Source organism: Thermobia domestica, chromosome 16 (assembly GCF_964235325.1).
Source record: "Thermobia domestica chromosome 16, izTheDome1.hap1.1, whole genome shotgun sequence".
NCBI lineage: Eukaryota > Metazoa > Arthropoda > Insecta > Zygentoma > Lepismatidae > Thermobia > Thermobia domestica.
Window position 1 is genome coordinate 149,110,351 of NC_137469.1, and position 14,217 is coordinate 149,124,567.

Below are 14,217 nucleotides of genomic sequence, written 5' to 3' on the forward strand. Positions count from 1 at the left end.
TGTGAAAGCATCTATCGATCGAGACAATTGTATTGATTTATGTTTGTGTTTCAACTTTTTTTATTTGCTCCCGTTTCCTCCCACTTTCTTACGGTTTAGAACTCCGTAAGTACTGATGTGAACTTGTGTGTTACAAATACTGACCTGGGATCATTTGCACTTTTTTTTTAGTTACTTCTTTGATGACACTTCCATGGTACTTTTCGGTTGCAGGGAAGCAAACTGGACCCCACCTGATTTTTATATATTTTGTAAAGTAGAGCACGAGGAACACGAATCTTAAGGAATTTTGACATTCCGACTTCCCGAACTCGAGATACTAGAACTTATACAGTAGTTTTACATAGTATGTATAAAATTAACGAAGAAAGTTCTGTCGCTTTTTGACCTATCACCTTAGAACATCGATATGTCACCTAAGACCAGGGGTGTAGCCAGCAGGTTTCTGTAGGAGGGGCCCGTCGTTTTTGAAGGGGGGCAGCTACAATCTAAAAAAAATGTGTTACAGCTAGTGTTTTTGAAGCCTGAAAAAAACTGGAAAATTTTGGTTTCCTTCCGGAAAACTAAAAACACTGTTTTAGCTTATTATTATTATTATTATTATTATTATTATTATTATTATTATTATTATTATTATTATTATTATTATTATTATTATTATTATTAATAATAATAATAATAATAATAATAGTAATTTCATAAATTATATTACAGATAGTTTGTATTATGTTTAAACAAGAACTACTGCCCCCGACCAAACATTATACCTTTGTGCATAACTATTTCAATACACAGAACCGATCTATATAGGTAAACAAGAAAGTTCTATCGCTTTCTCACTCACCACATTCATATGTCACCTAACACGTATCTGGAAGATCAAGAATAGATCGACAACCTTCTGCAAACGTTCTGGAAGGCCATTTATTCCATCGCGGTAGAGGTTGGTGTTCCGTGAAGTGAAGAAGTTATCAAGTGCATTTTGCACCTCTACTTGGGATTTGAGCTGGCATCCTTTAAAGTGATTGTCCAACGAAGGGAACAGATGATAATCGGACGGTGCAATGTCCAGGGAGTATGGCGGATGCAATAGTGTTTCCTATCCAAGGCGTAAAATGGTGTCCCGGGTCATCCTAGCCACGAGGGGCTTAGCGTTGTCCTGTAACATAAGGACCCCTTTGGGAGTTTTGAGTTTCTCTTGAACACGGCTCAACTGCTGACAGTACACAGTTGGATTGATGCGATGACCAGCTGGTAGCAGTTCCCGATGCACGATGCCACGAGCAGTTCATCAACACACAGGAGGACTTTCTTCTGGTGTAGTACTGGTTTCGGCTGTCTTGGAACCGTTCATGGGATGCTAACCAATTATGACGGCGCCGTGGAATTTCGTACAGGACCCATTTCTCATCACATGACAACACCTTGTGCAGAAATGGCTCCTTCCTCAGACGAGACAGCAAAGAAACACAGGTGTCTGCTTGCGTTGCCTTTTGACCCGGAATCAAGTTATGTGGGACCCATCGACCCAACTTCTAGTGTTTCCTCAGTTGAAGGTGCTGCTGAATGGTTTCGCCACTCACACTGAATTGTCCCCATGCCGTAAGCGTCGGTGGACCACAAATGGGCAATTAGCGACATCACGCCAAACATTGGCGGCGCCGCAGCGACGATCCCCGGTGGCCCCTCTACCGTTTTGAAAATTATGCCACCAGCGGCAGAGATGCGACAAAACGCCAATGAACCACAAAATTACTCCCCCAAAATGTTAAATCGGCTATATGTGTGATTTAGTTACATTAAGGTGAGTCTAAAAAACACTTTTAAAAAGTACCAAAAAATTACCCCGAAGGGGACTCAAACCACCAACCTTATGATTACTAGGCAAGTGTTCTTCCTACTTCGCTACGATGGCGATGAAGAAAACGTTGCTTGTAAAGGGATAAATCGTTAAGATCTTTTTAATTTGGTCAATCACAGTGCTCCTTTAACCGTGTATATTCGACGATAACTGTTTGGAATTAGATAAAATGTGTTCGCCATGTAATTTTGTAACAAAATGAAGCGTGTCTATTTACTTTATTTCATAGTTCTCGCATACTCACTTTCTAATGATCGACGACAGTTGTCATCTAAATTCATACAATTATCGCACTTATCTCAAGATTTTTCACGTCATGATGTTGAGGCAGAGGTTATTCTTGACCCTCGGAGCTCACTTTAAGAACAATTCGTCAGCAAAAAATAATATATAATAATAACCGCATGCCCATGACTGGCGACAGTTCGTGTTGGTCCCTTCGCGATTCTCCGCGAAGAATCTGAGAAGTGCGGACCAAGACGAAGTTCTCGCTGGTCGCTGCTACGCGGTGGTCCTTCAACACCCCGACGCGAGATTATTGTTTCGACTCGACGAAACCCGGCCGCCAGTTAGGGCCAACTATCGCAGACCTACGCAAAAAGCGACAGAACTTTCTTGGTTACTTTTATACATAAGACTGATTTTCTTTGAAATTGCACTTAATTTATTTTAAGATTTTCTGAAAAAATGTTTATTTATTATTCGTGACTAAAAAGACATAATTATTTTATTAACAGCTATATCTCACTTCCTGTTTTACACGAAATAGCATTTTAAAAAGCGAATGAAATCCAAACTGAAAAACTGAATAAAAACGTTGCTTTTCACAAAATTTTCCATCTGATAAAAAGTTTTCTTGAAACACTAATTACAGCATATAAATAATATAATGTACTTACGATTTAGTATAGTACCAATCTTTTATGATAGAATTTATAGTGGGGGGCGCGGTGGCTCAGTGGTAGAGCGTTCACCTCCGGTGCTTGGGGTCCCTGGTTCGATCCCAGCTCGCGCCGTGTGGACTTTGTGGTGGACAAACAACCGTGCTCATGGGTTTTCTCGGGGTTCCGTTTCCTTCCACTTTCTTCATTCCACCATTTCATTCATTTCTCATAATCACCGTCTCCTTTGGCCTAACCGGCATAGGCGTGGGACGTTAAACTCAAAGATTTCATCTCATTTCATAGAATTTATAGTACCTTGTCAAAACGTTTGTCTTCAAACTGTCAAATACAAATCGCCGTTAATTGTGTAATCTACTGTCACAAAAAGTATACCATACTATTTTCGGATCGCTATAAGGAAGAAATGCCATACTATTTTGTGATCGGTATGGTAAAATACTATTTTTCCATACTATTTTACCGTAAATTATTAATTATATGTAAACTTTGTTATTTTTAAATGATTGAAGCGAAGTAATCTCACGATGATGTTTTAACATCTGGTCATTAGGGGGGCCAGGAAATCATTTGGGGAGCATGGCCCCGTGGCTACACCCCTGCCTAAGACGTACCTGGAAGATCAAAAATAGTACCCATCAGTATCAACGGACCTTCTGAAAACGTTCGGGATGGGCATTTATTCCTTCGCGGTAGAACTTGGTTTGCCGTGAAGGGAAGAAGGTATCAAGTGCATTTTGCACCTTTACTACGGAGTTGGACTTTAGTTCTCTAATGTGAGTGTCCAAGAAATGGTTCAGGGATAATTGGACGGTGCATTGTCCAGGGAGTATGGCGGTTGCAATAGTGTTTCCCATTTAAGGCGTAGGATGGTGTCCCGGGTCACTCTAATCATATGGGGCTTAGCGTTGTCCCGTAACGGTAGAACCCCTTACCGATTGAGAAGTGCTGGCTCCAGGGTTTTGAGTTTTTCTTGAACACGGCTCAACTGCTGTCAGTAGACAGTTGCATTAATGTTCTGCACTGACCAGCCGGTAGCAGTTCCCGATTTTTCTCCAATCCCAAAAAGCGGGTGGTTTTTCGTGATTAAGATAGTGAGGGACGAATATAGAACCTGACAATCGGGTGGTACCTGCAAAAATCGGGTAATATGACAACACTAAGCTAAATAAAAAATAAGGTATATCCCTATCTAAGATCACTACACCTGCAACCCATGAAATCCAATTTGAAATCTCATCCACTTAGACTGAAAATGAAATGAAATCTTTAAGTTTTACGTCCCACGGTTATGCCGGTTAGGCTAAAGGAGACGGTGATGATGAAAGATGAGTGAAATGAAGAAAGTGGGAGGAAATGGGAGAACCCCGAGAAAACCCACGAGCACGGTGTTTGTCCACCACAAAGTCCACACGGCGCGAGCTGGGATCGACCCAGGGACCCCAAGCACCGGAGGTGAACGCTCTACCACTGAGCCACCGTGCCGCCCTACCACTTAGACTGAGATCTTTTATATTATCATTACTCTTTCACTTTGTTTCTAAATAGTACTGCCACTCTTTCTTTTGTTAACAAAAAAAACACCACCTCCCTTTCTTAAAAAAAAGAAAAGAAAAAAATTTAGATCGCAATACACAATTTTATTGCTGATTTGTTGCCACTCCGATAAATATGAATGTTGTGATTTTGCATGTGTTGACTGGTTTCTTATCGCAAGTCCCAGACACCTGCAATAGTTTATACGTGAAGGGAACACCGATCATATTTTATTCTATATCTTTTTACTTCCCAATAACGATAGCCGTGCCTCTTTGTGAGAAACTGCAATTTATTTTTTTTTTTTTTTTTATTCTGCCAATTGTAAAAGAATACTAAACAAGAATTTCCCTACACGTTAAGACATTTTATGAAAAAATATCTTCTTTCACCTCTGCAAATTTTGAGCATTTTTTCCCTACGCTAAAGGAGACGGTGGAAATTTCCCTCCATCTGGCAACTGTGAGCCGAAGATGGGAAAGATTCTTTGCTGTTTCCTCGTCGTTACTTGATAATAGTGCTCTCGAATTTTTGTGACTTCTGTAGTTTTCGGTTCTTGAGAAAATCGGTTTTCAAATCCAAAACCGCAGATGCGGTTTTCAAAACCGAAACCGCAGATGCGGCTTTCAAAACCGAAACCGCAAATGCGGTTTTCAAAACCGAAACCGCAAAAGCGGTTTTCAAAACCGAAACCGCAAATGCGGTTTTCAAAACCGAAACCGCAAAAGCGGTTTTCAAAACCGAAACCGCAAATGCGGTTTTCAAAACCGACATTTCGGTTTTATGAAATTTCACTTTTTTCAAAAACCGGTTTTCGGTTTTTTCAAAAACCGATTTCGACAGCACTAATACAGATGCAGTAATATCGTAGTTGGAACTATCATATACTAATAGTTTTTCGTAGTTGTGAGTATATGTCACATTCTTTTGTAACTGGGGTTATTCTACCGAGTTATGTGGATTATTCAAGATTATCCGAATTCTTTTAAAAATAATCTCAATTCCATTCTTAGAATTGGCTTCCACATTTTTTACATGTTAATTTCAAAATAAATGATAATGCTTAAATCTTTTAAGAAGAACGTTCAAAGTCGACGGATTTTCCTTATATTTTGGGTAGTCATTTTTAAGAGATTTTAATTTTGGTTTTTTTCCAGTAATTGTTTTTCATCAATTAAAGGTGCATTAATGATAGCAGCGGTTTGGTGGATGGAAGTATTTTGGAGACTACGAGAATAACGTTTGTGTACTTAGCATCAATTAGTATAATTATTTTAAATTTTAAATATTAGATTGTATGACGATAAATATTAGAAAATGCCTTATAATCTGGTTAAGACAATGTGATGCAGTGTACTATTAATAATTTTTTAAAAAATGGCTGTGTTTCATTGATAAAATGTGTCCGATGTAAGTGTATCTCATAGTTTCAGATGTAAATTCTATAATATTAACCACCTTTCCATCTAGTTTCAGAAGTAAATGTATATGAGTTTCTTCTTCAGCTAGTTCATGTGGCATACAGACACAAACACACATACACTAACATATACATACACTAACAAACCGAACGGATCTAACGAAGATTTAATTTATTCAGTGTTACAAGTCAAATATTATCTACACCTTTCATTCTACAGTTTATTTACATGAAGCTATGGTTATACTATGAATAATATTTTTTTTGCGTAATCTCCCTCCTTATTAATGCACTTGGCGCAACGGTCAACGAGCTTATGTATTTCTTCCAAACAAAAGGTTTTGGGTTGATCGCGAAGTCACTTTTGCACCGCATTTTGTGCGTCTAAATCTGAGGCAAATCGGCGACCACGCAAAGCATTCTTGAGTGGCCCAAACAAGTGAAAGTCAGATGAAGCTAGATCTGGGTTGTAGGGAGAGTGTTCCAATAACTCAAATTTCAGCTTATTGATGGTTTCAATAGTGTGATGAGCCGTGTGTGGCCGTGCATTGTCCTGCAACAACAAAACTTTCTTCGACAACAAACCTCGGCGTTTGTTGCGAATATCCGGTTTCAGGTTCTCTTCCACTATAACTAGCAATGTTGATCGTCTTTCTCTTTTCCATTAACTCTGCCATTATGAGCTTCAAAACACAGTTAACATAACCTTTTCTGCGGATTGCTCAGTCTTGAATTGTTTCTTCGTCGGAAATCCAGGGTGTTTCCACTGCATACTCTGGCGCTTTGATTCTGGCTCATACTGGTCAACCCACGTTTCATCGCCGATGACTGTTCTGCTTAAAAATGCATCACTTTCGTTGTTGAAGCGAGTGAGTAAGCATTGACAGGCTCTAACACGAGTGAGCTTGTGATCTGCAGTAAGCTTTTTTGGTACCCACCGTGCACAGACTTTATGAAAACCGAGCTTGTTGTGGATGATTTGATGGGCAGAGCCATGACTGATGTTCAAACCAGCTGCTACCTCATCGATAGTGATTCGCCTGTTCGCCAGAACCATCTCTCGAGCTGGCTGAATGTTGTCATCTATAGTGGAGGTTGATGGTTATCCTGCTCACTCTTTATGCGTTACACTTGTTCGACCACTTTTAAACTTCTCGAGCCACAAAAACACAGTTTTACGTGATAGTGCACTTCTCCCATATTGAGATGATAGTCTGCGATGAACGTTTGTCCCTTTGACACCCTCCGACCAGAGGAATCGGATCATTGCTCGTTGTTCCTCTTTGGTGGAAACTCCTAATGGAGCAGCCATGATATATCTCCAACAGAAGGAAGAAAAATGGAGGAATTAAGATCGCACTTTCACAGCTTTACCACAACAGTATAACAATAAATTATGCGAGGGCAGAAGACGAAGTGCGCAATGTAAGAATAGTTATGACAAAAGGGTAGACAATTTTTGATTCGCCCTCGTGTATGGTATATATTATTATGTAATACGTGTAATTTGGATAATTTGCATTGATAAAATGAAGTCCAGAAATTCTATCCTGCATTTGCGTTACCACTCACTAGTCAGATATATTAATGGAGTCTACTATTATAAACATTAGATGCTGCGAGTAGGATTCATTTACATACATTTCTGAAAATTCATTTGATTTTTCGTGAAGGGAAGAAGGGAAGAAGGTATCAAGTGCATTTTGCACCTTTACTACGGAGTTGGACTTTAGTTCTCTAATGTGAGTGTCCAAGAAATGGTTCAGGGATAATTGGACGGTGCATTGTCCAGGGAGTATGGCGGTTGCAATAGTGTTTCCCATTTAAGGCGTAGGATGGTGTCCCGGGTCACTCTAATCATATGGGGCTTAGCGTTGTCCCGTAACGGTAGAACCCCTTACCGATTGAGCAGTGCTGGCTCCAGGGTTTTGAGTTTTTCTTGAACACGGCTCAACTGCTGTCAGTAGACAGTTGCATTAATGTTCTGCTCTGACCAGCCGGTAGCAGTTCCCAATTTTTCTCCAATCCCAAAAAGCGGGTGGTTTTTCGTGATTAAGATAGCGAGGGACGAATATAGAACCTGACAATCGGGTGGTACCTGCAAAAATCGGGTAATATGACAACACTAAGCTAAATAAAAAATAAGGTATATCCCTATTTAAGATCACTACACCTGCAACCCATGAAATCCAATTTGAAATCTCATCCACTTAGACTGAAAATGAAATGAAATCTTTAAGTTTTACGTCCCACGGTTATGCCGGTTAGGCTAAAGGAGACGGTGATGATGAAAGATGAGTGAAATGAAGAAAGTGGGAGGAAACGGGAGAACCTCGAGAAAACCCACGAGCACGGTGTTTGTCCACCACAAAGTCCACACGGCGCGAGCTGGGATCGACCCAGGGACCCCAAGCACCGGAGGTGAACGCTCTACCACTGAGCCACCGTGCCGCCCTACCACTTAGACTGAGATCTTTTATATTATCATTACTCTTTCACTTTGTTTCTAAATAGTACTGCCACTCTTTCTTTTGTTAACAAAAAAAAACACCACCTCCCTTTCTTAAAAAAAAGAAAAGAAAAAAATTTAGATCGCAATACACAATTTTATTGCTGATTTGTTGCCACTCCGATAAATATGAATGTTGTGATTTTGCATGTGTTGACTGGTTTCTTATCGCAAGTCCCAGACACCTGCAATAGTTTATACGTGAAGGGAACACCGATCATATTTTATTCTATATCTTTTTACTTCCCAATAACGATAGCCGTGCCTCTTTGTGAGAAACTGCAATTTATTTTTTTTTTTTTTTATTCTGCCAATTTTAAAAGAATACTAAACAAGAATTTCCGTACACGTTAAGACATTTTATGAAAAAATATATTCTTTCACCTCTGCAAATTTTGAGCATTTTTTCCCTACGCTAAAGGAGACGGTGGAAATTTCCCTCCATCTGGCAACTGTGAGCCGAAGATGGGAAAGATTCTTTGCTGTTTCCTCGTCGTTACTTGATAATAGTGCTCTCGAATTTTTGTGACTTCTGCAGTTTTCGGTTTTTGAGAAAATCGGTTTTCAAATCCAAAACCGCAGATGCGGTTTTCAAAACCGAAAATGCAGATGCGGCTTTCAAAACCGAAACCGCAAATGCGGTTTTCAAAACCGAAACCGCAAATGCGGTTTTCAAAACCGAAACCGCAAAAGCGATTTTCAAAACCGAAACCGCAAATGCGGTTTTCAAAACCGACATTTCGGTTTTATGAAATTTCACTTTTTTCAAAAACCGGTTTTCGTTTTTTTCGAAAACCGATTTCGACAGCACTACTCTGAACACTAACTTACAATAACTAACATCAACAAAATTAAGAACTCAGGAGAAAACTGATCCTCCAAAAGTTAGGAAATGATTTATTGAGAAACTAACAAATACAGAAGGGAGTCACTCAATATGTAGACGAAACAGCATGGACAACAAAAAGGGATATCAACGAGATATGGATGTCATATAAAGAGAACATTCTCGGAGCAACAGAAGAAATGATGGTAGAGAAAAGCTCAAACGAAACGATTGGTTCGACAAAGAATGCGAGATAGCAATAGAGCAACTATATACATATAACCAGGAACAACATGGTAATACACAGGAAAACTAGAGAAAAAGAAAATTAGGAAACATAAAACGAAGTGTGGAGTAAGCGAATAAAGTAATTCGACAAAAGTCAAACAGTTAAAAGGAAGGTTTAAGCCATATTGTACAGTTATTAAGGACGAAGACGACAACTTACTCTACTGTGAAGAAGATTTACTAGATCAATGGGCTAAATACCGTGAGAGACTGTTTTATAATGAAAAAGAAACACAAAAGACGACACAGGTATATTATGAAAGAAAAGAAACAATAAACTTACAAAGGGAATTAATAATGGGCCTTGATAGTTCAAGAAGTTAACCCCTTTCTGCATGATTTTTCTAGAGAAAAAAATAATCAGTATTGGAAATCCTCATATGGGAACTTGAAAAATGAATTAAAACTTGAATTTTAGATTTTTCACTTAATTCCGTCGAGAAATAAATAAGTGCCATATATGACACACAACTCACAAGGAACATACCAGATGACACCAAAACCTCTTATTCATATACGTCAATATCTCACACAGCAGACAAAACAGTCATTTGATGCCTTTGGTAAATCACGAAAAAGCTAGAGTAAAGAAAGGGTATGTGCCATATATGGCATGGCATGCGGTAAGCGGTTAAAAGATTTAGAAATAACAAAGCTTCTAAAGTGGACACAATCACTGCAGAACTCCATAAGAAAATAGATAAAGAAGAATGAAAAGTATCGCTTACACTTATTGAGAAAAGGGACGATCCATAGAACTTGCAGGAAGAATGGAAAACAGGGTTAATTAAGCCCCTACCTAAAAAGAGCAACTGTCCCGTGACAACTACAGAGTAATTACACTACTCACAACAACATACAAGATCCTGACAACCGTCGTGAGCAATCGACTGGAATCATATTGCGAAGTTCTAATGGGAGCAGGGGTGTAGCCAGCAGGTTTGTGTAGGATGGGTCCGTCGTTTTTGAGGGGGGGGGGCAGCTACAATTTACAAAGCCAAAAAAATGTGTTGCTGCTAGTGTTTTTGAGGCCTAAAAGAAAGGAAAATTTTGGTTTCCTTCTTGAAAACTAAAAACACTATTTTAGCTTATTCTTATTATTATTATTATTATTATTATTATTATTATTATTATTATTATTATTATTATTATTATTATTATTATTATTTTCTCCATAAATTATATTTGAGATAGTTTTTATTATGCTTAACCAAGAACTTCTGTCCGGGACCAAACGCTATACTTTTGTGCATAACTATAAAGGTAACCAAGAAAGTTCTGTCCCTTTTCGTGGAGGTCTGTGTTCAATTGGACCTCACACCGTGAGTTGAATGCGAGTGGAGATAAGGCGGAGGTCAGTTGTTGGTGTGGGTATATCCACCATATTACTTGGTTGTGGCAATTCAGATACGCCATGAACTTGCATAAAGACAGAGGGAACATGGGACATCCACAGAGCGTCATAAGAGCATGCATGCTGAACGAGTTCAGATAGAGGTCAAACGCCGCTGTAGCGGGACAGAAGATATGCCAGGCCTTTGGTGAGGGTGTCGCGATGACGCGGACATTGCAGCGATTGTTTAACAAGTATAAGGACAATGACGAAACACCCGAAAACACCACGTGCCAGAAGACCAACACATGTACAAAGAGGAACTGAGACCACAATTCAGTGGGTGGAGAAACCATTCTGCAGCACATCCATCAACTTAGGAAGCACTACAAGTTGGGTCGATGGGACTCATATGTTTTGACTCCGGGCTAGAAGGCAACGCGGCAGTCGCCTGTGTTTATTTACTGTTTCGGAGCCATTTCTGGATAGGGTGTTGACATGTGATGAAAAGTGGGTCCTATACAAAGCTCCACGGCGCCGTCACCAATGGTTAGCATCCCCTGAACCGCTTTCAAAACAGCAGAAACCAGCTCTGTACCAGAAGAAGGTCCTTCTGTATGTTTGGTGCATCGTGCATCGGGAACTGCTACCAGCTGGTCAGAGTATCAATGCAACTGGTAGTGTCAGCAGTTGAGCTGTGCTCACGAAAATCTCAAAACTCTGGAGCCATCACTTCTGAATTGCAAATAGGTCCTCGTTTAAGGAACAAGCTAAGTCCCACGTGGGTAGGATGACTCAGGACACCATTCTCCGCCTTGGATAGGAAACAATATAGCAACCACTATATTCTCCGGGTATTGCACCGTCCGATTATCACCTGTTCCATTTTTTGGACAATCACCTTTGAGGACGCCAGTTCAAATCCCTAGTAAAAGTCCAAAATGCACCTGATACCTTCTTCGTTTCACGGCCCACCAAGTTCTACCGCGATGGATTCCATACCCTTTCAGAACGTTTTCAAAAGGTCGTCGATGCTGATGGGGACTATTTTGATCTTCCAGGTTAGGTGACATATCGATGTTCGAAGGTGGTGGGTGAAAAAGCAACAAAACCTTTCTTGGTTACCTTTATATTTAAATTTAAGACCTTGTATACAGAACCTATCTACACAAGATTGATTTTCTTTGAAATTTCACTTAATTTCTTTATGGTTTCCTGACAAAAATATTTATTTATTATTCGTGACTAAAGAAACATAATTATTTTATTACACTGAGCAAAAAATAAAAGAGAGAACGAATGAAATCCAAATTGAATAAAAACATTGTTTCTCACCAAATTTTCCATCCTCTATGTCTTTTAAAACACTTGTTAAAGCATATAAAAATATACTGTACTTACAAATCAGTTTAGTACCTTTGTTTTAAGGCTGTATTTATAGTACCTTGTTAAAACGTTTGTCTTCAAACTGTCAAATATAAATCGCAGTAAATTGTGTAATCAGTGTCACAAAAAAGTATCCTATTTTTCGATCGGTATGGAAAAACAATATTTCTCCATACTATTTTACCGTAAATTATTAATCTATATATATAAAAGAGAACGTACAAATCCTTTGTCCGCTCATCACGCTAATACGGCTGAACCAATTTCTTTTATTTTTGGGGGGTTATTAGGATTTGGACCCTAGATGGTTTTTATCATATCACTTTAATTTTCAATTACCAGTGTCTTGAGATAATTGACCATTCAGGTGTCCATTACGTACAAATCCTTTGTTAGTTCATCATAGGTATAAAAACAAACGTATTTATATGCAACCCGCATGACCGTGTCACTCGGCGGGTTAACATACATGACAGGCGTTATAATGGTTTTTATCATATCACTTGAAAGCGAAAAAGTAAAAATTATCTAAGTAACAAAGTTTATTGCGTTCGGGGGTGACCGCAGCGAAGCGGGGCGGGTTAACATAAATGACAGGCGATATAATGTTAACATTTACTGCAATCTTCTATGGTTTTTATCATATCACTTGAAAGCGAAAAAGTAAAAATTATCTAAGTAACAAAGTTTATTGCGTTCCGGGGTGACCGCAGCGAAGCGGGGTGAACGCTGCTAGTTCTCAATAAACTTTGTTACTTTTACCGGTAAATGAATGAAGCGAGATAATTTTACTATGGTGTTTTAAAAGTTGGTCATTTGGGGGAGGTCAGGAAAACATTTGGAGGGGACTGGCCCCGATGGGCCCGGCCTTGGCTACACCCCTGAATGGGAGAGTATCAGGGTGGCTTCAGAAGAGCTCGATCAACCACAGACCAACTATTCACAATTCGACAGACCCTAAAGAGATTCTGGAAAACATATACCTTCTAATAGACTTTAAAACAGCATATGAAAGGTACATTGGGAGAAAATTTGCTAAGCACTTCCGGAATTACATATACGGATAAGCTAGTGGAGCTATATAAAATTACAGCAAAATTGTTAAGATGACAACTGAAAATGCTAAGAAATATGTCAAAACAACTTCCGATTTAGAGACGTGGCAGACCGGGAGGTGTATTAGACTCAATCCTGTTCAGTTTCGTATAAGATGCTGCGGTCCGACGAGGAGATGGGAAGAAGTCTTAAAGCAATGAAGAAAACATGCATGAACATAGAGGAAACATCGAAACGGGTAAAGCTGGAAATAAATTAGGGTAAAACCAGACTTGTGGCTGTCTCTAAGAACAAAATAACCAGAAGAGACTCGGGTCACAATTTAATATTCATTTATACAAATTCGAATTAGTGAACAAATACCTGAGATCTTCAATCGTGGTAAATAAAGATTAGAGCGCTCAGAAATCAATTGAAGAATTAGAACTGCAAGGCCTACATTGCACATCTTCCCTTATTAAGATCTAACCTTATCTCCAGATACACCAAAACGAAACCCTACAAATCCGTAATTAGGTCAACAGTTACATATGGATCTTAATCATCGACAATGGATAAAGAATATGTATATCTGTCGGGAATCTATGAAAGGAAGGTACTAAGGAAAATATGTAGAGCAGTAAAAATAGATGAAAGCACATATTGAATCAGATATAACAACGAACTGTAGAATAACTGTAAAGCATAGATACACTAACGTATACACGCGATCGAAAGTGCATTCAGACTTCCAATATTCACATTCTTCAACGCTAGACAACCAACATTGCAGTGAGGATTGTTGGGTTGACAAATAAATAAGGCGTTCAAAATGTGCTCTCGTTTCTCCAAAAGATGCCACTGTAGGAAACCGCAAAAACGTAGAACAAAATCCACGCTTCAGCAACGAATAAAAATCGGAAAGAAGATATTGTTTACTATCTCAAGAGTTATTGATGTCATGAGAAAATTGCAAAGTTATTTTCTTTAACCTTAGCCATACCAAGTTAGAATCAATGTTCTTCAAACTTTCATTTTGTTTTACATGATACGGTTTTCTGTAAAATCTCTGGATGTTTTACGTTATTTCTTTCAACATTACCTTCACTTTTGTAAGTATT

At 38.9% G+C, this 14,217-nt stretch overlaps 1 protein-coding gene across 1 annotated transcript in view; it reads left to right on the forward strand.

Annotated features, from left to right (window-relative positions):
• Nucleotides 1-14,217, forward strand: part of LOC145672652 (32 kDa beta-galactoside-binding lectin-like) — a 380,765-nt gene that overhangs the window by 334,564 nt on the left and 31,984 nt on the right. The window lies entirely within an intron of this gene.